The sequence below is a fragment of the Sitodiplosis mosellana genome, unplaced genomic scaffold, assembly GCF_009176505.1.
Source record: "Sitodiplosis mosellana isolate CC-2019 unplaced genomic scaffold, AAFC_SMos_1.0 Smas_scaffold_6191, whole genome shotgun sequence".
NCBI classification, from domain to species: Eukaryota; Metazoa; Arthropoda; class Insecta; order Diptera; family Cecidomyiidae; genus Sitodiplosis; species Sitodiplosis mosellana.
In genome coordinates, this window is record NW_022601432.1 from 2,911,412 (window position 1) to 2,932,689 (window position 21,278).

A 21,278-nucleotide genomic window follows, 5' to 3' on the forward strand; every position below is an offset into this window, starting at 1 on the left:
TATTCATTATAAAATATTCGTATCATTCGTGACACTGACACACGCACACACGCCTGACTACGCGCGTATAAATGGAACACATAATATCGAAAATTTAATTTGCATAAACAAGTACTTTTGATGCAAATGATGATGACTTTTATGTGCACGTTTCGGCTGCTCCCTCTCTATCCATTTTACATACGCACTCTATCTCTTTCTCTCACGTTCGGTGTCACATAATCAAAAGTAAATGTGGTGACAAAATATCATGCATCAACGGTGACGATTGGTGCGATAAAGCTGAGCATCGTGCGCACAACAGAAACATTCGTTGCCCAATTTTCACATAATTTGAAAAATCCATTGAATCTTTAGCTCCATCATCGCTACGCCATTCCACCGCATAATCAATTGCATATGCCCTTTGCATGGTGCCAGTTGCTGGGTGACAGTCATCATCAAAAGTGAAAATTAAAATGAAAATTCAGCGATCGAATTGAATTTTTATTGAGTTATTCACATGGGAGCGAGAGCGGTGGCGAGAGGGCGAGATCAACAAAGAGAGCGCACGCGAGAGATTCATTCATTCATTGCACATGCACACGTTTGATTGAAAATTAGTCAAATTCACGATTTGAGTTGATTGAAACAGTTTTAACGCTAGCTACGCCATTGTGAGATGAGAGGCGATTGCGCTTATTTTGTGCCAATTTAACCGAAATTCACAGCATCATCGCGCGTGCATTAGCATTGAATTCATTGATGTGGTACATTATCGGAAAATTTTGGAGGTGTTTAAAACGATTCAATAAATCGAATGAAATTTCCGTGTTGCAACGGTTTTGTATGGCAATTCATAAAATTGGCAGAAAATTAGCACACGCGAAGAAAATATGCAACGAACCGTATGCAGAGAGTATTCCATTCAATCATTGGATTTCAATGCAAGCCAGCCCCGAAATTGAGAGCATACATAACAATATATATGCCATTTACAGTGTGCATCGCACATCCGTGCCGTAACTTGGCTCGCAACAATGGCCAAAGTAAAAAGGAACTAATTCACAAGGATGATTATATCCCCCCCTCTCTCTCTCTCTCTCTCTCTCTCTCTCTCTCTCTCTCTGTGTGTGTGTGTGTGTGTGTGTTTTTATCGCTTTATTTCGGTTTTCCTATTTTGAACTGCACTCATGCGAATATTTTCGGTGATATTCTTTTATGTGCAAGCATTCATCCAAGCCAAGTACCCATGCACATACACATACACACATACGGTCGCAGTGTTCGTTGTCAGCGGCAAGACAATTTGTGTGCTGCATGTCGATGCGATCCGTTCGTTTAACACGTGTTGTACACGATTGTATGTTGGACATTTTTATCATGCCATGAAATTGATGTGTATGTACAGGATGGCATAATGGAGAGAGAGAGAGAGAGAGAGAGAGAGAAAGATGAGCACAAGACATGCACTGGACTCAAACTACACACTCAGCTGCACCATCGTTGCAATAATATCAACGACAGAAACACACCACACACATAAATAGATTAAAATGTTGGTGCGAAAAGTTTTCGATATTTGAAAAGTTTTCATGTGTTTTCATATTTCGCGCATGATGTGTAAGTTATGTTTAAGGTAGTTGATCGTCGGTTGGTCGGTTGGTCGGTCGGTCGGTCGGTCGGTCGGTCGGTCGGTATGAATGGCGGAGAAAACAATGCATTGTTACTATGCACTGCATGCGGAACATCAAAATCATTGTGGAAAATGCCATTTTATTACGAAAGTTCCAAGTTTTACACACATGCATCGATGCACATTGCACAACTAACCACACTCTCAATGCACCGATTATGTCTATACATAACATATTGTATGATTATTACTAATAGAAAATAAAAGCCATAACTTTCCGCGAAGGAGGATAGGCGGCTGCGAACGTGAAACAACGTACACACCGACACCGTGAAAACCAGAATCTCAGTTTGGATAGAGAGCAAAATGTAATTCTGCCACATGTATCTCAATTGCGTTCATGTTACTTTTTCGTCGCCAGCCACTGAATGTGCTTACAAGATATTGAATCGATGGAGCGCTCGTTTTGGTCTTAAGTGTGACAACGATGTGAAGACTGCATTTTACAATTTAGCCGATTTGTAAAGTTTCCTGTTACAATGCCACTTTCGAGAAAAATGTTGTTGTGCAGTCCGACGCCAGTGCTCCGATGCCAAAACGGTGAACACAATTCGCGTGAATGAATTCCATTTTTAACGCGTGCCTAAGGATAAGGACGAGTATATCATTTTGCTTTATGGGTAATTTGCAGTCGAAGAAAATATCACAGCAGGAATTTTTGCTCACTTTTACTATAGATATATATGCATATATATTCCGCCTCCATGCACGCTGCTGTTCCAGTCCAACTACTTTTCCTACTTCCTTCTAGTCAATGACTTCTTTTCCGCTTTGTTTTCGAAACCAGCGCGAAGAATGTGTTTTCTTGCATCTGCTTGGTGCTCTACATTTTTCTTTCTTTTACTTTTTTCTTTCGTTTTTCGCATCGCTTCTCTATCCCGGCGTTCCTCGTTCGCCGAGCTCTTTCTCTAGTGTGTAATAGATTTTACCCGTTGCATGAGTCGCACAATTGTGTGATTCCACTTGTTCGTTTCTTTTATTTTCTTTTTTATTATTTCTGCCCATGTTTTAAATCTTCCTATTTTGAAAGATTTTTTATTCGCTCTGTTTTGTTCTCTCTCTCTCTCTCTCTCTCTCTCTCTCTCTCTCTCTCTCTCTCTTCGTTTTGTTTGCGAGCACTGGAATCGCTACAATTCTCTCGACTCGAACTTTTATTTCCCTCGGACTTTAGTGCTGAAGCCCCGAACTTCGTGCAGATAAAATTTATGGTGTTAGTTACAATAAGTTTGTGTAAAGCTGTTTGTTGTGCACCAAAGTATTAAACTTTCATTTCCAGCAGTAGCAATGATGACTATTTATTATCGTTGAATTGGTGAAATAACTGGAAAAACGCAAAGCGAACAACTGGAGTGATGCAAGAAGATCGAAGAGACGGCAACAGAAATGCACAGAAAAACTTGACACAAGTTTCCCACAGTGTTTATTGTGATGTCTATTCTTAATGCTCATTTTTTTTTCTACGTCGGTTTGAAGGAAATGCGCAACGTCAGTTCAACATATTTTTTTCGCATTTTTTCTGCGAAGAAAAGGAATAAGACAATGTAATGATGGAACGTCACGAGTGGAATTGAATACAATTTTATTTAAAATGTAAACGAAACGTGACCATGAATCATGAAACGGGCCATTTTTATTAGTTATTCAACGACATTTGTATCATTTCTCTCCCATTTAAATGGCCATTTTTTAGTGAGATTTTCAATTTATTCTCAATTGAAAATATAATTGAAAATGAACAGGAGTTAACGCCTGGCAGATGTGCGTTCGCACGATTGTGGTCACATTTTAGCTGTAAAGATTGAGATTGTACTGGTCTGCTGCCCAATTATTGGAAGCCATCGATTTTTTGTGACCGAGTTCTGGGAGAGTTGGTTGCATTTAAGAAGATTTTAGAGTAGATTTGGGACGATTTTAGAATGATTTTAGGGAATTCTTTAGACTTTTTTATGGAAAAAATCGTATGACCTCATGAATCGGATCAGTTTTGCATGAATTCAGAGATGTAGAGTATCTACTTTGTTCAAATAGTTTGTTTTATTGCTCTTTTGTTCGTATAAAATCCATACTCCGCATATTATTTCATTAAAATGTCTGACCGATTCATATATTTTGAATCTAAATTCAATGAATGGTCTGTTTCCAATTACACTTCGATTTTCATGAATATTTCTGACCAATGAATGTGTTGAAAACATAAAGATTCTAAATCAAAGTCTCGAAAGAAATCAAATTATGTGATTTGAAAACCAAAACCTTGAAGCCAACCATAAATACCCACTATTTTCTATCTTCTTTGTGTGTACCTATGTTTGTGTGCAATGTGCATCGAATAAAGAACTATTATCCACAGTGTGAATGAAAAATCTATAAATTTTCTGAATGTGTTTGGTGTAATTTGTTTCAAAGTTTGTCAGTTGAAATATGTTGAATTTTATGACTTGATGGCATGCTGCGATTTGCATGTTTGACTGTAACGCTGCACCGTTGAATATAACGATGAGCATTTTGAGAATTGAACGTGCATCCGGCACGCGTGAATAAAAAGTATTATGCTGTTCTGTTGCTAGTTTCAAGGTGAAAAGAGTTAAATTTATGATTCAAGGGATCACATTACATCGAGTACAAGCACTGCGATTGTAAAACATGTCGAAATGTTTTTATGTTATTTTAATAAACATTGAACAAACATCCCGTGAGTAAATGGTGTTCCATACAGAAATTTATAGCACTTCACACTTTGAAATAAGTAAAAGATGTGGAAATAATTTGATTCAGAATCAGTTGCTATCATTAAAATCTTTATTTAAAAAAAAAACGGAAAACTATGGCACTGAACATTTATGGCAGACGCCTTTTCATCAACTGAAAACAAGTCATAACAAACTTCCAACGCTTTCACTGAGTTGTTTTTCTTTTCTTCTTCTTCTCTCCACATACGGAAGGGTGAAGCACTAGCAGCGTATAAAATTTTAACAGAAATCCAATGACTTTAATTAAATAAGCTGAAATAGGAAATGCACAACGAAACCCGCATGAATTTAAATTCAATGGAATGCATCAATCTTTTGAACGCATACTCGTGCACGAGTCACAAATTTATGACTTTCAAGCTACACATCGTGTGGCAGATAACCAGTTTATTCCATTCAGATGAAATTGTCTATAGCCATTTCGATTCTGATGTGAGCTCATTATGCAGTAAAACAGAAATTTGCACAGTTTTTTCATGATGGATGTGTGATTGTTAATTGGGGATATCAGTGACCAAATCTGTGGCAAATTACATTTCCTTTGATTTTCTGTAGGATTTCAGACACCAAAATGAATTTGATTTTGAAAAACAGGGCCATTTGATTCCATAGATACGGACCCCGTTCCTGTATGTGCTTTCGCAGGCTTTGGTACGGCTATGAGTTCATCTCGGTGATTACATTTATTATACGAGTGCGATACGGAATACACAGTCAAACATATTCGATTACTTTTCATTTAAATCAGTCGAAAAAATCTCTTGGAATGTGCGTCAAATCACTTTCGAAATTGATTTCATAAGCATCGTATAGTTATTCCATTAAAATAATCATGATCCAAGTGAATGATTCCATTGCTGTGGTGTCTTTTGTTCCTTTGTAATACGATGCTTATGAAAATGCTGCCTAGAAAGCTCAGCTATTGTATTTTAAAATGGGAAAACTTCAGAAGCGCAGAAAAAAGGATTAATGGCAAGCGAGAGCGAGAGAATGTCGGAGAGCGAAAACGAAACCGCCATAGATGCAAGAATAGATGAAGAGACGAGACTGTAGTACGATCGAGACTGTAGTACGCAGACAAACTGAATGCCATTGTAATTTCTTATTCGATAGAGTCTGCAATTTGAGAATGATGTATTGGTGGTAGACGAAAATGACAAATGTATATGAGATCGAAGCGCGGCAGCATTGCCGTAAAATGTAAATTGATCGAGGTTAACAGCAAGATATATCACCGAATTTCAACTTTGCTCAAAAGACAAAGCACACTCGTTGGATTCGCAGCCTATGTCTTATAATTGCCAATTGTGCCATGTTGGCACGCTGGTGTACTTGAAAATGAGAACAGTTAACCCTTTATCACATTTCGGTTCCTAAAGTAACCAGATACGCCAGACGCTATAGCTATGAAACCACTGAATATTTTTACATTCTTGTTTGGAAACAAATGTAGGGAATTGAACTAGCTTTCATTTGATACTTTACAGGCTACAATTGGCTGGCTGAATGGAAAGTTTTTTCTGTTCATGTACTGCTGTAAAAAAAATGCGAAATTATAGCAGAATTCCACATTTTTCCTCCTCTTATCTTGTGGGTTTGTTCATTCTTTTCAATTGTCAAATTAGGACTCGTAGGACCAAAACACATCAATTTAACTTTCTGCATCATTTGTTTTATGAAATTTAATTTTTTCAAGCTTTTATAGTGATTTGACACTTTTGACTCTTTTCCGATTTTCTCGACAAATACGCAATTTTTCAAAAACCTAAGTATGAGGTTTTTCTCTATTTATGGTGGCACAAAACATATGTCAAAATGATTCAAAAACAAAAAATTGTGCATCAAAGGGTTAAGGATGTATGATAAAGACAACAAACGATGTAAGAAGAATTCCGAAAAATGCAAAATCTTGTTTCTTGTTCGGACTTGGAAATCTTTTATTAAAAAATCAATTCACAAAATATTTAGTTATTATAGACGATAGAGACGACGACGACCGAACGAAAGCGAGAGAGAGAGAGAGAGAGAGAGAGAGAGTGAGGAGAGAAAATTAAATTATCTTCCAAACAAATGTTTAATTTGAATTTGTGCGGAATCCGATATGTTTTCGGTTTGCTGGTTTCACCAATTTTCTGGACGGGGCAAATCTTCTGCATCAATTGCACAATACAGGAGATACGAACGACAAACTTTATATATTGAATGAATGGAATTTTGTAGAAAAGTAGAAGAAAAAAAGAGAGTGGGAGAGAGAGTGAGATACAGAAAATGACGAAAATTTAAGCAGAAAGCATGGAAATCCCACCGATTTTGCAGTGCAAACGAGAACGTTTTAGCATGTAATTTATACCACTTGAACTTTTGCAGTAAAACTTCTGTCAAGATGTGCTTTGTTACAATTTGTTTGGCGTCATTCCCATGTCTATAGACTGAGCATTTGGTTTGGATTCGCATTGTGTATAGTGTTTGCTCAGCACCACTGCACCAGTATTCTGGTCGTTTCGAACAAATGCTACACACATACACGTTTATATACATATATCTAGAAACGCTGATGAATTTCTAGCTGCATACGATGCACAGATAGTCTATTGATTTGCTATTTCTTCATGGATTAGTAGCGTATTTCCTCGTTGGCTTTCGCCATTTTATTCTTTTCGCTTCATTCGATTCACGTGCATTAGAAGTTTGCCAACATGCCAAACGGTTAGTTTCCTGGAATTTTTTTTTCTTCTCGTCAAATGACGAATGGCAAAGAATGAAAGAAACAAAAACGAACAATAACAACAAGAAGAAAAGATAGTTTGTTCTTTTTTCTCTTGTTATATTTGTTGTTGCGATTGCGATTCTCTTCCGAAAGTCTACAAAGTTTTCAAAAATGAAATCCAATTGGGATCAAAGGAGAGATAAGAGCAATAGGACAAACGCTTTGGTCGATAGCAATGCACATCTGGTCGTTGCCTGAATGGATTTCAGCCCAAATATCAAACGAAACCCATTGAAATCGAATAATGTAACTAGACATGTCTAGGCAATGGCAAATGCAAACGTAAAACAAATTAAAGTAAAAAAAAAGAACGCACAGCAAACACTGGCATTATTTATTTCTAGCAGGAGAAAAAAATCTGATTTCATTCAATTTTTTTCTCTTTTGGACAAAAATGAAAGCAACCAGATTAGATATGTTAGCCATTAAAAAGATTTCATTATTTTGCCATTGGAATTTCGGTACATTTCGATGCATTCATCATTTTTAATCAGGTCAAACACACAAACATTACCCTACTCACTTGACCTGATCACTTTTCAGTTTGAATTGCAAAAGCTTTAATTCCATTAATAGACAGTCGGCGAGAAAAAACAAGCTGACTTTTACTTTTGCATTCCTAGACTAAAATCAGCGAATTCATTTTTTTATTCCATTTTATGATATTCCTTCGATTGTAGTCGTCGTTAACGGCCAAAAGTCATTTATTCGATTGGTATGTGAATCTGTAGCATAATCCATTTGAAGTGAACGGCGCTGTTGTAAGTTAACCGATAAACTTTTCCAGCCATCGATCTAATCAGTGAGATTACTTTAAATTAAGTATGTCGAAATCTCATTAAAGCTTGTTGTGACTCATTCCAGTTCGGCAGTAAGTATCTGCCATGGCTATAAATCTATTTTCCATGCAATTATTAAGTGTGATGCGTTAAAGTTCACTAACTGAGAAAGCAACTGTAGTTTCACTTCAAAATCTGCTGACTAAGAACGAATAAATATCTCTCTCCCCCCTCTCTCTCTCTCTCTCTCTCTCTCTCTCTCTCTCTCTCTCTCTCTCTCGTCTTCTATCGCCCCCTGATCCATGTGTTGAACAATTTATAATTTTGGTTTTGTAGCGTACATCAAGCGAAAACCGGAAGGGAATGGCAAAAGTAAAACGCAGCTCACATTAATAAACAGAAACAACAAATATAATCAAGCAATTGCACATAAATAATTCGGTATGAGATTGTAATGTAGTGCGTCTCTTGATTCTTCGGGGATGTGGTTTCGCTAGATCTATGTGTGAGAGAGAGTGTTAAGTTTGTTTTGGATTGGGTTATCGTTCAGCAGTCTTCGGAGCACCAATGTTTGATGCATGCCGTGTCATTTAAAGTTGAATGCAAATGACTGGTCGTCCCTAGTATAATACGTAACTTATTATAAATTACCATTTCATATGATGGTTCGCAAAGACAAAACATTCATGTGAAATGTTCAAATATATTGGAGTCTATATATGGCTGCCATCGACATAATGATGCCAAAAACCAAACGACCAAAACGAAAGCAAGCTGAAAATTAAACTTTTTCCTTGGGCGCACACGAGAAAGAGAGAGAGTGAAAAACACAAAACAGAACAGCAAACCAACACACTATGCGCTGTTCCACCATATCGAAGCCAGAGAACGTGAGCGAAAAATTACGTTTACTGTTTGGCTTGTGGTCCAACGCACATATCGAAGCAGCGTGAAAATGTATGAGAGATGCCGGAACGAACGAGAGCACCAAATTACGGCACACAAATGCAAATGCTCCCGAGGACATTCAAACGAAAACATATCAATGGTAGTAAATCTAAGAGCATGACGTGTGAAAATATGACAATGAATCAACGAATATATATATATATATCAGACACATTGGATGTCGTAAAGAAGGCACTGATGACGACGACCACGACGACAACGACAAAAACCAGAAATCGAGTTCATTATCATGAATGGGGCCACGCGCTCCCTTTGTTGGTGTATGTGCTTATGTATTTTGTGCGAGGCGGAACGAAATGTGCTCGTTGTTGCTTACTTTATACGTCGGAAATGCTTTCTTTTGTTTATTCTCTTTCTTCATTTCTGCAGAAATTTGCAATTGAAACACAGATTCCGGTTCCTCCGTTTTCGGCCATGCCATGAACGTGATTTTACGAGCATATCGAAAGATGCACACACACATTCACTCATTCATTCATTTACTCAGTCATTCATTCGATCCATTACCATATCTTGAGATGAATTTTTTGTTTGTTTGACTCGGCCATTTCTCTCTCTCTCCCTCTCTCTCTCTCTCTCTCTCTCTCTCTCTCTCTCTCTCGTGTAACCCCATTTCGGAATTTTGTTGCTACTGAATGGATTGTTTCCGTTTGCTTTCTACACCAACAAAGCACAATCGTGTTAATAAACTAATACATTACATCACTTTTGCTATAGGAATTTTCTGGCGAAGACGAAAAGGGACAAAAATCATAATTTCACAACTGTCACTACCGTCAACCATGCATTGTCTATTGCCAACAGCAGCCCAGAAATTCGAAACCGCAAACACAAAGCACTAAGAATGATGAAGTAAAGGCTCATACACATACACACACACACATATACGACCCATTTGATGTTTTTACGTTCACATCTGCGTTATTTACTGCGAAAATCCATCATATCATTATTTTTTTTTTATTTCTTTTGGTATTCGAATGTGTCGCGAGCTTTTGCTGTGTGTTACATTCAGTGATTGCGACATCGCTCTCAGTATCTCATAGGATAACTGAACGAGATAATTCAGCTGGCTGAGATGACGCAGCGACGCATCACCTGAGTCTGTGCGATACACATACACACAATGCGCCCAGCGGTATCCTTATACACTCAGTCCCATTTAGTGACGCGCGGCATCGAATTGTGTGTTTGTGTGTGTATCACAAAGACTCGGGCGATAGACTTGGGTGATGCGTCGCTGCGTCATCTCAGCCAGCTGAATTATCTCGTTCAGTTATCCTATGAGATGCTGAGAGCGATATCGCATACACTGGTTACATTGAAAGACATTGAGGATGGAGGAAGGGAGTTGGGTAGGCAAGAGACTGAGATAGCGAACGAGTGTAATAGAGAGCAAATCAAGAGTTGCCATTCAATTGTTGGTTGTCAATTGTGACAACGCACAAGATGTATTTTGCATTGTGGTTTCAAACAAATAGATTTCTCCCTTTTATTTTTATTCCTCGTCTCTTTCGTTTTGTGCCCCGTTGTTTCGTTTTGAGATTTCCTCGAGCGATATGGCTGATGCGGTTGATGTATATATATATATATATATATGTGAGTGTATGTTTTTCTCTTCTCATTTGGTACAACGCGCGTAACTTTATTTTCAAGTCGTGAACAAGAGCGTGTGTGAGCAAGCGACCGAACGACCGACTGAGCGCGAACAAAATGAAAAACTTCCACTTGTGAATAATATTCATAAAAGTTTCACGTTCGAATTGCCCGTGAATACTTTGCATTTCAACTCTCTCGATCATATACGTTTAGTAGCAACAGCAGCAGCAATAGCAGTTCAACATTCAACCCGATTCGATGTGGGCCATATCGTGCGCACACAGTAACCAATTTACACGATTTCTATTTTACAATGCAAACCAGAATCAAAACAAAAATGAACAATATTCCATTGCAATATCGCATACCATTCATACGCGTTTCGCTCCCACTTGCGCTCTCTCACTCCTCGCCACATGCGAAAATGGCATGATGTTAAGAGGCGTTTCCTTCAATTTGGCAATTTTCCGTTATGTTTTAGTCGTTTTGATCCAACAACTATAAATTCGATTGTTTTTGCGCGTGTATTCGAATCTCTGAATGGGTTTTTTCTTTCACATTTGCTCTCGTCGGTATGGGGAGTGATGGTGAACGAAACGAGCCACGAGAGTTGAAAAGCGAGCGAACAAGCTTGCGCTCCATTCGTATATGTATTTCGTTCGATTGCCATTTTTTTTTGCCGGAGAAATTGCGGAAGAGTCGAAACAAAATGCAAACTTCTTTACGCCAATTGCTTTGAAAATGTGCAAACATAAGTAAGAATCGTGTTGAACAATCGCATTCGAATTGTGAAGCATTTTAATGTGTTACAAGTCAAAAATGTTATCGTTTTCTTATTTGCTCGCTTTGATCGCTTGGATTGTATTGTGTTGTCATGCGGCATGGTTCGCTAGCTTGCTGTATGTTTGTGTTTGTGTGTGTGTGTGTGTGTGTGTTACTTTCATTCCATTTATGGTTATGGTATTGCATTTTTGTTTTCGCCTTAAAATACTCTTTTTAGGACTATTTCTGGGCACTTTGCACACACTCACAACTTGTCAACTGCACGCATAGTACACATCGCATGAATGTGTCAGCCCCACAGCAAAACATCGGTTACAGTTCAAATTTGCTGCGATAGACATTGAACGGAATCATGGTTTTAGCTCCGTTTTAGTGTCTTCGCTCGGATCAAATAGCGATACGGGTATTTCAATTTCTAATGACTTGATATATCAACGACCGCATAATTTATACTCACAAAATGGATTCAATCCTCGAAATAATTTCCTGCCGTCATTTATGCACTTAATGAAAATCCATCGACTCTGCTCGTGATATACTATTGGCAAATGTTGTTCAACGGTTTTTACTCTGAGCTTTTCACATGTGCTTCAGCTGGGTTTGATGTTATTGCTGCTGCTGCCGCTGTCACCGCTTTTGCTCCGGCTGCTGTTGTTGTTTATGTGATCGACTCTGTGAAATTAGGAAAAGCAGATAACCATAAAACCAAACAAATGTAATAATTTGTTAGCTCTTTTTCTTCTTCTTCTTCTTCTTTTCAGTCTTCTCTTGTGCGCGTATTCTCTTTTCCATTCGCTTCTTCCATTTGTATGTGTGTGTGTGTGTGTGTGTGTGTTTAGCTTTTGTTTCAGTTCGGTCGCTCTTTCCTGTTCGTGTTGCAGCTGTTGTTGTTGCTGCTGCCATTTTTCTAAACGGATATAAAATGAGCATTAACTTAAACGCATTATGGATTGGATTTCAAGTACATTTGCTCGAGGTATTGAAATGAATGCCAGTGTTAAATAGCAACTGACTTTTGACACAGAAAATGGACAGGAGCAACAACAACAATCTCTTCGATGGCAAATCCAATGAAAAATTGCGGCTAGAGAATCACGACTGAGAAAGAGAGTGAACGGGAGAGGGAGAGAGAAACGAAAATAGAGTGACAGAAGAAGCAAAACCTATGTATGGCAAATAGCATGCTGTCGAGTTAAGTACAACACGCACAAGACAATACAACAGACAGCAAGTACAGTGTTGCAAAAAGCCCAACTTATTTACTCTATCTCTCTTGATTTTGTGCTTGGATTTGAAACGGTCTTCGTTTCCACTTAAGTGTATTTACTTCCATTTCTTGGTTTGGTGTTTAATTTTTTGTTTGCTCTTGTTGCTCACTCACTCACTCACTCACTCACTCACTCACTTTCGCTCCCTCTGTCATCTCTGTATGTATGTTGGGATATTATGTCGGCAGCCAATTTGTTGAGACGCAATGGACAAAACGAATTAGGAGAATCGAAAATCGGATCAATTCACATTTATGTATGGTCATGTCCAATTATCTGCATGTATTTTTATTAACAGTTTCACCGCAATTTTCCGTTTGATTTGGAATGAAATTACGTTTATTTTGATGGTGATTTAACTAATGCTACTGCTGTTGCTTCGCATAAAGAAGAGCAAATGTGTTTTGATCCAATCATAGCGATAAATAAATATGCTTGTGCCTATTATCCGGGCTCACATACGATTCGGCTGGATTTGATGGTGGGTTAAATCAAGAAAGAAGAAACAACGTCATATATTTCACATTCACTTTATGCGCGTCGATGGAAATCGTGGGTGATGGGTTTGACTATGCATTCGATAATTCGATTTTCATTTCAGATGCGTACTCAATCAATTGGTTCATCAGGCTTGAAATTTGGTTACAGGCTTCAGCTGTCAGTTGTTCATTAGTGTCAGTGTTTTCGATTTGCCTCAGGTGGTCAAGTCAATTCAAGTCTTAGTACTTGCCATCGGCCCAACCAAGATCGAAACACACACACACACACACATAACTTTCTTCGCATTTCTCGAGTGAAAAAAAGTATAAATTGCGATAAACATGACCAATTCATGAAAGCAAAATAAAGTCTATCGTTTTGTGCACATTTGCGTTCGTTCATTGAGTTCCCATACCAGATACTCTAGTGTAGTTTTTATAGAATTGGCCAAGGTTTCATTTAACCCAGAAACTATTCGAGTAACGACAGTTTTAAGGTTAAAATGCTATAGCAAATCGAATATCCATTGCAGTACTCGATGCAACGCCTATAGCCAATATGAAAATATTCATGGTGGTTCCGTATAAATGATTTGAAGGGATACATTGAGCATAAAAAATGGTGCAAAATCATTCGATTCTTTCTCCCGCATTTGATAAATAATTGACTAAGGTTTTTAGCGAGGTTTTTAGACCAAAAACATTCCCTATGCTTCATTTTTTAGCAGGTAGAGAGGGAAGCATCAATTTCTTACTACACTGTTGAAATGAAATTTACAGTGAAACTGACACCATTTGACCTTTTGCCTTCAAATCAATTCTTCACGAAGCGTTAGCTTTTTCACCCTCACCTCAAAAATTGACTCGATTTGGTTTCAACGTATAAATTTGCAAAAACATTTGCTGATTCAATATTCCAAGGCAATTGAAAGTTATTCAGACAATTATATCACAAAAGTCGGGAATTTGTTTGATGTCAGACGTCAGTGGACCCAAAAAAAAAACCGAATGCACCTTTCTCTCACATTTTCCGAATAACTTTTGGCAGCCAGCAAATCAACTGTGTCGATGTTGAAGACGATGCTTCGGTCATTGTATATCTTCGGCCATTGATTGCAAATAATTTGCGCAAAATTTGTTTATCCACATCGACAACCGCAACAGAAAATTTAATAATTTCAAGACATATACGCCGGTTTTTTTCGCTCATTTTCTTGAGAGCGTCTGCCCGGCAACAGCAGCCAGTATTAACTTAAGTGATCAATTCAGTATCAATCTTTCTGAGGGAGAAAATGAACCGGTCGGTTGTCTACACTTCCTCTTGCTTCGGTTATTGTGTTGCCGTTGAGATGGCCAAGATGGAAAATGTAATTATGTAAAAATTCACTCACAATCAATTATTTTCAGTTCTTTGATAAAATGATGGAAATTTTATTGGATTCTTTTGGTATTTCTTCATTATTTACTGCTGAATTTTGATCTGAATACGTTTCGTACATCGTTGTTGTTACTGTTGCTATTGTTTCCTTGCTTGAAGCACATCAATTGAGTATTGACTGGAGGAAAAAAAAAACAAAACGAGAAGAGATAGAAATAAACGTGCCTTCGAGTTTAGCTCATTTTCAAGTGCTATAAATCACTTAAAAGTGACAAAGTGTCAATACGCTGCCGAAACGACAGTAATCGATTCAGAATATTCTCTCTCATCGTAATGTGTGTTATCAATTTTTGTCAGAAAGCAACACGCTTACATCATCACAATTCATTGCTGAACATATTTTTTAAAGAAAATTTCTCTTTTTTTCGATTTTAGCCACTGTTAAGCGGTTTTCTTTGGCTTGAACATGCCAAGTCAAGTCGGTCGTTTGGTTGGTCGTCCATTATACAAACTTTCAATTAAATGAAATCATTTAAGCTTAGGTATTTATGTAAAATCCGATATAGTCAGACACAAAGGATCTTCAAACACGCGTCATTGCTATTTCGCCTGGAAGGTGTGAGCGAACAAGCAAGCGAGCAAAGGAACGGATGTGAGTTGTGTGTGTGTGTCTGTTTGGGTGCGTTTTTTCGGCGTGTGCACAATCAATGGTGGTGTTTTGCACTCAGCAACCGTTGGCGGTCAATCATCTCCTCTAATCGCATGGAACACTACACAAACACAAACACACACACACACACACTTTGCAAACGCATGAAGTGAAGTGAGGAATATAATGTCAAGCATCAAGATACTAACGATTTGTGTGCGTCAATAAAACGGTTGAGCAATAAAACACGTTTGCGAGCAACTATCCATCATCAGACACCCCCATGCATTTGCTTTGTCTCCCATGTATTCTAATAATAATGCTGAAAGTTTATGGTGCGCAGAAGAAAAAAAATTTGTGAAAATGACAACAAACCAAATGTTGTCTCTGATGCGGTATGTGTGTGATTGTGGCTTCACTAATTTTGATGATGTACGTCAAAGTGATTCTAAATTTGGGTCGAACTTTAATATGCATATTCCAGTCTCGTGCACACTCATTCAGATCACTATATTATCGATGAATTTCACAATGACAGTGGTGTTCAATGAGCGACCAACTTTTCAAGAGCTCGATCGTATCAGATATTTGTCACCTCCATCGAATACAGCTGATGTACCCGGGTAACAAGGCCTTGTTGTTGCATCAACACTTCAGCTCCAGCTGTAACATCCACATTTTTTTTTTAAAAAGCCAATCTACAGCACAAATGAACGCGTGAGAATAAAAGACTGATGCTACCAGGTTTTTCGCAAAAGCGGGACAAAAATCAGTTGCACGCAAAAGAGACATTTCAAAAGGTTGCACGCAAGAGAGAAGTATATTGTTGTTGTAATCACGGCTTTAAAATTCAAAATGCGACAGAATAAAATGTTCCGTTTGCGTGTAACCTTTGGAAATGTCTCTTTTGCGTGCAACTGATTGTTATCCCGCTTTTGCGAAAAACCTGCTAGCGTCAGTCTTTTACTCTCACGCGTTCAAATAATAATCGCAAAAATTTAATCGGTTTTCACTAAAAAGTCCCCACATCAAACACATGGTACCAAAGGTTAACATTTTAACACATAAATGTGCATACAGTATTTCAGTTGTTCCATTCAATCGTTGTAACCGCATTGAAGCGAACGGCGTGAAATGTACACATTTAAAGGGATGTGTTACTTATACAAAAGCAATAAGCTTATATACCGAATGCGATGTTTTTTATGTGGCCGAACGTGTGTGACGCTTTTCTCTCTCTCTCTCTCTCTCTCTCTCTCTCTCTCTCTCTCTCTCGCTCTGTAATCCGTTTACGAGCCAATTCGAAACCTTTCAGCGGCTCTTATTTCAATCGTATCCATATATTCGGTTGGTGTTCGGTTTTCAATAGATTTGCTCGAATTATTGAAATTCCATTTCCATGGAACGTCGAACGTACCCAAGTAACAATTACCAACCGTAAAAAAAATCGAATATTACGGTCGACGTATTGCCGAATTCGCAGTTGAATTTTACCGTTAATTCACCCAATTTACCGTGAAAATTGAAAAAAAAAATTGTGTGTGGAGCTGGAAGTTGTTGGCTACTTAAAATACACGATTCTGACGATAATGTGTGCAAAAATATGTATTTTTTTTATTTCTATGACAACTTAAGAATTATTTATCTCGCGGTTTTAGAGTCAACAAGAAGTGGATGGATAAATTGCATCTAAAATCGACTGCCGCACATTTTTGACCTTGTATAAAATGCTTAAAGCCACAAAAGCTTCGAAATAAATGAGATTTAATGTCCTGGCCTGTGTAGTTATTTAAACGCAGAGAATTGATATCCTTAGATAGACGAAAAATCTTTGTTCTATAGAACGGAATTACACGAACACATATGACCAACGGGAAAAAAAAAATGATATACAAAGAAGACATCGAACGAATGATTCAACTAAACGAAGGATAGTTGGAAAATCAGCACAGATAGAAAGAAAAAGAGAGAAAAAAATCGATGCATTCACACCAATTCCGAAATTGGGAACGAAAAACACACACACACACATTTCGCTGACAATAGCTGCGATTGCTATGGCGATTACAGTGGTTGTCGATTAAAAATTGCTAGTTCCCAAGCGAAAGAGTACGATTTGGCTGCATCGTGACAATACATTTCATCGTGGAAAAGCGGCTAGCGCATGTACGCAACACTTCTCCTTTCTCACTACTGCTGTGTTAAACATAGTATGCTGTTCACGCACACCGATACATGACTGTAGCACCAGGGCGCACGCATACAGTTATGTATCGGTGTGCGTGAACCGTTTACTATGTTTAACATAGCAGCAGTGAGAAAAGAGAAGTGTTGTGTACATGCGCTAGCCGCTATTCCACGATGAAATTTATCGTCACGATAGAGCCAAATCGTACTCTTTCGCTTGGGTTTTAATGGAATTTCCATAGAAACGATGATATAAAATTGATCGCATATCGCGATATTACATTATACTTATCAATTCGATTATACATTTTTTTTCGATTCCAACAACAGCACAAACAATTTGAAATTGAAAACAATTATTAAAGATACACAATAGCAACGATGGAAAAAAAGCGCGACAATGTCGACAGCTTTTGCGAATCGTCACAATTTTGTTAAAAAAAATTTCGGTACAAACAAAACACTTTTTTTAAAATTCTATTTGACACTCTATGAAGTTGGTATTGCAATCGATTTTTGGTGACATATTTTTGGTGATTTTATTTATATTTTATTTCGTCAGTGGTATTCGGTGAATGTCTGTGTGTCAAACTTTGGCTATGGCTATGAAAAGGACGTAATTTGATTATATGGTATAGTTTCATTTAGTTTTATTGACATTATACGTTTGTCAATTGGCTGGGGCCTTGTGATTTGGCGACAACAGTGCGTGAGCGAAAGAGCACAGTAATCCAATCATTGAATGATGAATGACGTGGAACTTCTTCATCAATTGGGTGGCAATATTTGGTCCAATTTTATTAAAATTTTATTGATGCGTATATGACAATCACTACAATCTTTGTGCTGTTGATACTACTGTTGGTGCCATCACCACAAATTTTCCAGCTTCACATCGTCATATGCATACACAGAGCACATGTCGCATTATATGAAGCCACGCATTTGATTTGATTTCTTTTTTTTTGGAAGGACTAGCATTTTTTCGCTTTGCCATTGCATGATCTCATCTGGATCCACTTTGAAATGATATGAAGATTGATTTGTGTATGTATTAAATGTGCCGCAATTTTGATTTCCACTAAACGATTCAAGTTTCAAACGTACACATTCTGACTTTGTGCACACACATACACACACACAAGTAAAGCAAGCGTAAAGGCTCGATGAAATAAAGATGAAAACAGAAACTTAATAAAAAAAATTGTGTGTCTATATAGATATATCAATATATCGAGATGATTTCGTCGATTTTTTTTTCTTCTCTCTGTGTTTTTGTGTCCAAAATCTAGAGCTATAATCTCGGTGAAATTGAAGCGTTTGTGCTCGAGATCACACACAATAAGAATATATGCGTTGTGTTGGGCTGCCCTAGTCGTCCATAGATGATTACTGTTTGCTTTGGTTATCGGTCACAAAGAGTATGCATGACACACTCACTCGCACATAGAGGAATTCGGCAAATCATTCACCAGCATGTATGTGTGTGTGCGTGTGTTTGGGGTCAAATGCATTATCTCATCTGGAACAAATCGAATATTACGTCTTATTCAATTTTATTTCTATTATTGTCTTTTCGCTTTTCCTTTCTCTTGCCTCGCGCCCCATCTCTCTCTCTCTCTCTCTCTCTCTCTCTCTCGCTGTCATTTTTCGTCAAACTTTCATTCGGACGCTGTTTGTTCAATATCCGTTGCCATTCCATTATTCTTTCATGTTCTCATCGGTTTCATTTGATAAAACGATACAACTGGCATTCTGACCCTTTTGATTACCGTCTGTATATTATATAATATAAATTCTTTTATTTTCACCGTTTCGAACGCACATTTCAGATTGGTTTTCTTTCTTCTTCTTCTTCTTCTTTTCCGTGATATGGTATTTTCGTACATACGTGACTGAGCGCGCGCGCGTATGTGTGTGCGTTTTGTTGTTGTTGTTGTCGAAAACGATGCTTTTGCTGAATGTTTATAGGCTGAACTCGAACTATTTCTTTCATAAAAACTAGCTTGTCATCTTAGCGATTTATTGAAACGCACCATGAACATGAGTCAGCCATAGAGAGAGAGAGAGAGAGAGAGAGAGAGGAGGAGAAGGGAAAATGGGACATACCATTCAATGAATCATAATCCCCTTATTTGGTCAAGAGCTTGGAAAATCGACATGGCACAAAAATATTATAGTACAAATATGTTGGAAATAAAAACCATTGAAGCATTATTAAACCCGGACATAAATTCCAATAGTGGAAAATACAAATTATGTGCATGACATTGGCGAATTAGAAACGATTTTCATTCGATTAATCTCGAAATATTTCATCGTGCACTCCAATTGTTCCCTTTTTCCCTTTTTCCCTTCTGTATTTCTCTCGCTCGCATTTTTTTTCCCATTATCCCTTAAAAATCACGGCTCGTTTTAAAGGAAATTTGACAAAAATGAACATAGTTTATTGAAAAATCACATCAAGTTGTCATTAAATGAATGAATTTGCAAATTGACTGAAACACGCGATAGTCAAATCGTCACATTAAACAGTGTGTCATTAAATCGGGTATTGGTTTTCTTTGTACAAATTTGCATGCGGTAGTGTGGTGAGGATTGAGTAAAAAATGTGAATACGAAATGCACATCATTAAATATACAATCATCGAAAGGCTGGGGATAAGTAAGAAAGCGGCTCATTGCTGCTGATATTCCGGTGGTCGGGTATAAATTGCTGAGATGGGAAATGCTCTTGATATGATAAGCATACGGAACTTTTCCATTTTGTTCTATTTGGCGTTCTCTCTCTTCACACAGTAAGTGTGTGTGTGTGTATGTGTGTGTGTGTGTATGTGTGTGTGTGTGTGTGTGTGTGTGGGTGCGGAACGAAAATGAAAAGGCCGAATGCGGTGTTTGGGCAGTACTTATGACCAATCTAGATTTCGATGATAGCGTGGCCCTGGCCTGGCCCCATATGAAGTGGAAAACACAAATCTGACAACAACAAAATTATTCATTTATTTTTATTTTTCACGTTTTTCCCTCTTCTATCTACTCTCTCCTGGCGCACATACATATGTGTGTATAGAAAAAATGTACGACAGGCGAATGGAGTGACAACGAGACAAAGGATGGTCTCATTTCAATAGTATATTTTTTGCTGTTGTTCGAACCATAGCTAGGCAATGTGTTCGTTGATGGCTTTACAAAACCCCAAAAAAAATTCATTCAAAGGGACTACAATGATGGATTCAATTATTTTGAGACGTTTTTTTGACACGGACTTTGCACTATCATCCGAAATTTTGTATCGGTGAGTGTATGTATTGTAATACTGTTGTATTCAGATCCTTCACATGCTTCATACACACGTATGCCCATTTTCAATTCTCGACTCCGCTCCTCCTTTTCTTCAATCATTCATTCGAACGCATTCGGGTACAATTTTCATTCGGTTCGGAGCGCACGAAAAGAGTTGGAATCACGAGCGAATCGTATTGAACAATGTTCTATTTGACGCCGCTAACAATGTGGTACATTTCGCAAATTAGTTTTTCTTTTCCTCCGTTGTTGTTGTGTGTTACTTTATTTCGAGCCAATTTTCAATTTCAATTGAGTTCGGTCCAAGGGAAAATTGATAATGAGGGTTAAGTGCGTATTAGGTTATTTATCAGAAAAAAAAAATCGTTTTCTCTTTTTTTTCTCCCTTTTTCGTTTTTTTTTGTTTTCTTTCATTTTATCATCAAAAAAATTTGCCCAGGAATAAGTCACCAGCATTTCGGCCGTCGATTTTGCCAACACTCACATTGAGCATGCCACAACAAGGTAGAAAATAAACCTGTTTCGCTATCCATCCCGACTTTATTTCTCGTTGAGTTTAATTTCCGTTTCAATTAGTGACGAAAAGTGTTCATTTCCCGAATGACGCTCTAAATCGGAAGATAAACCGTGATACCACGTCACACATTGCATTGTTTCCAGGTAATGATCATGATTATCAATCTCTTTTTTTT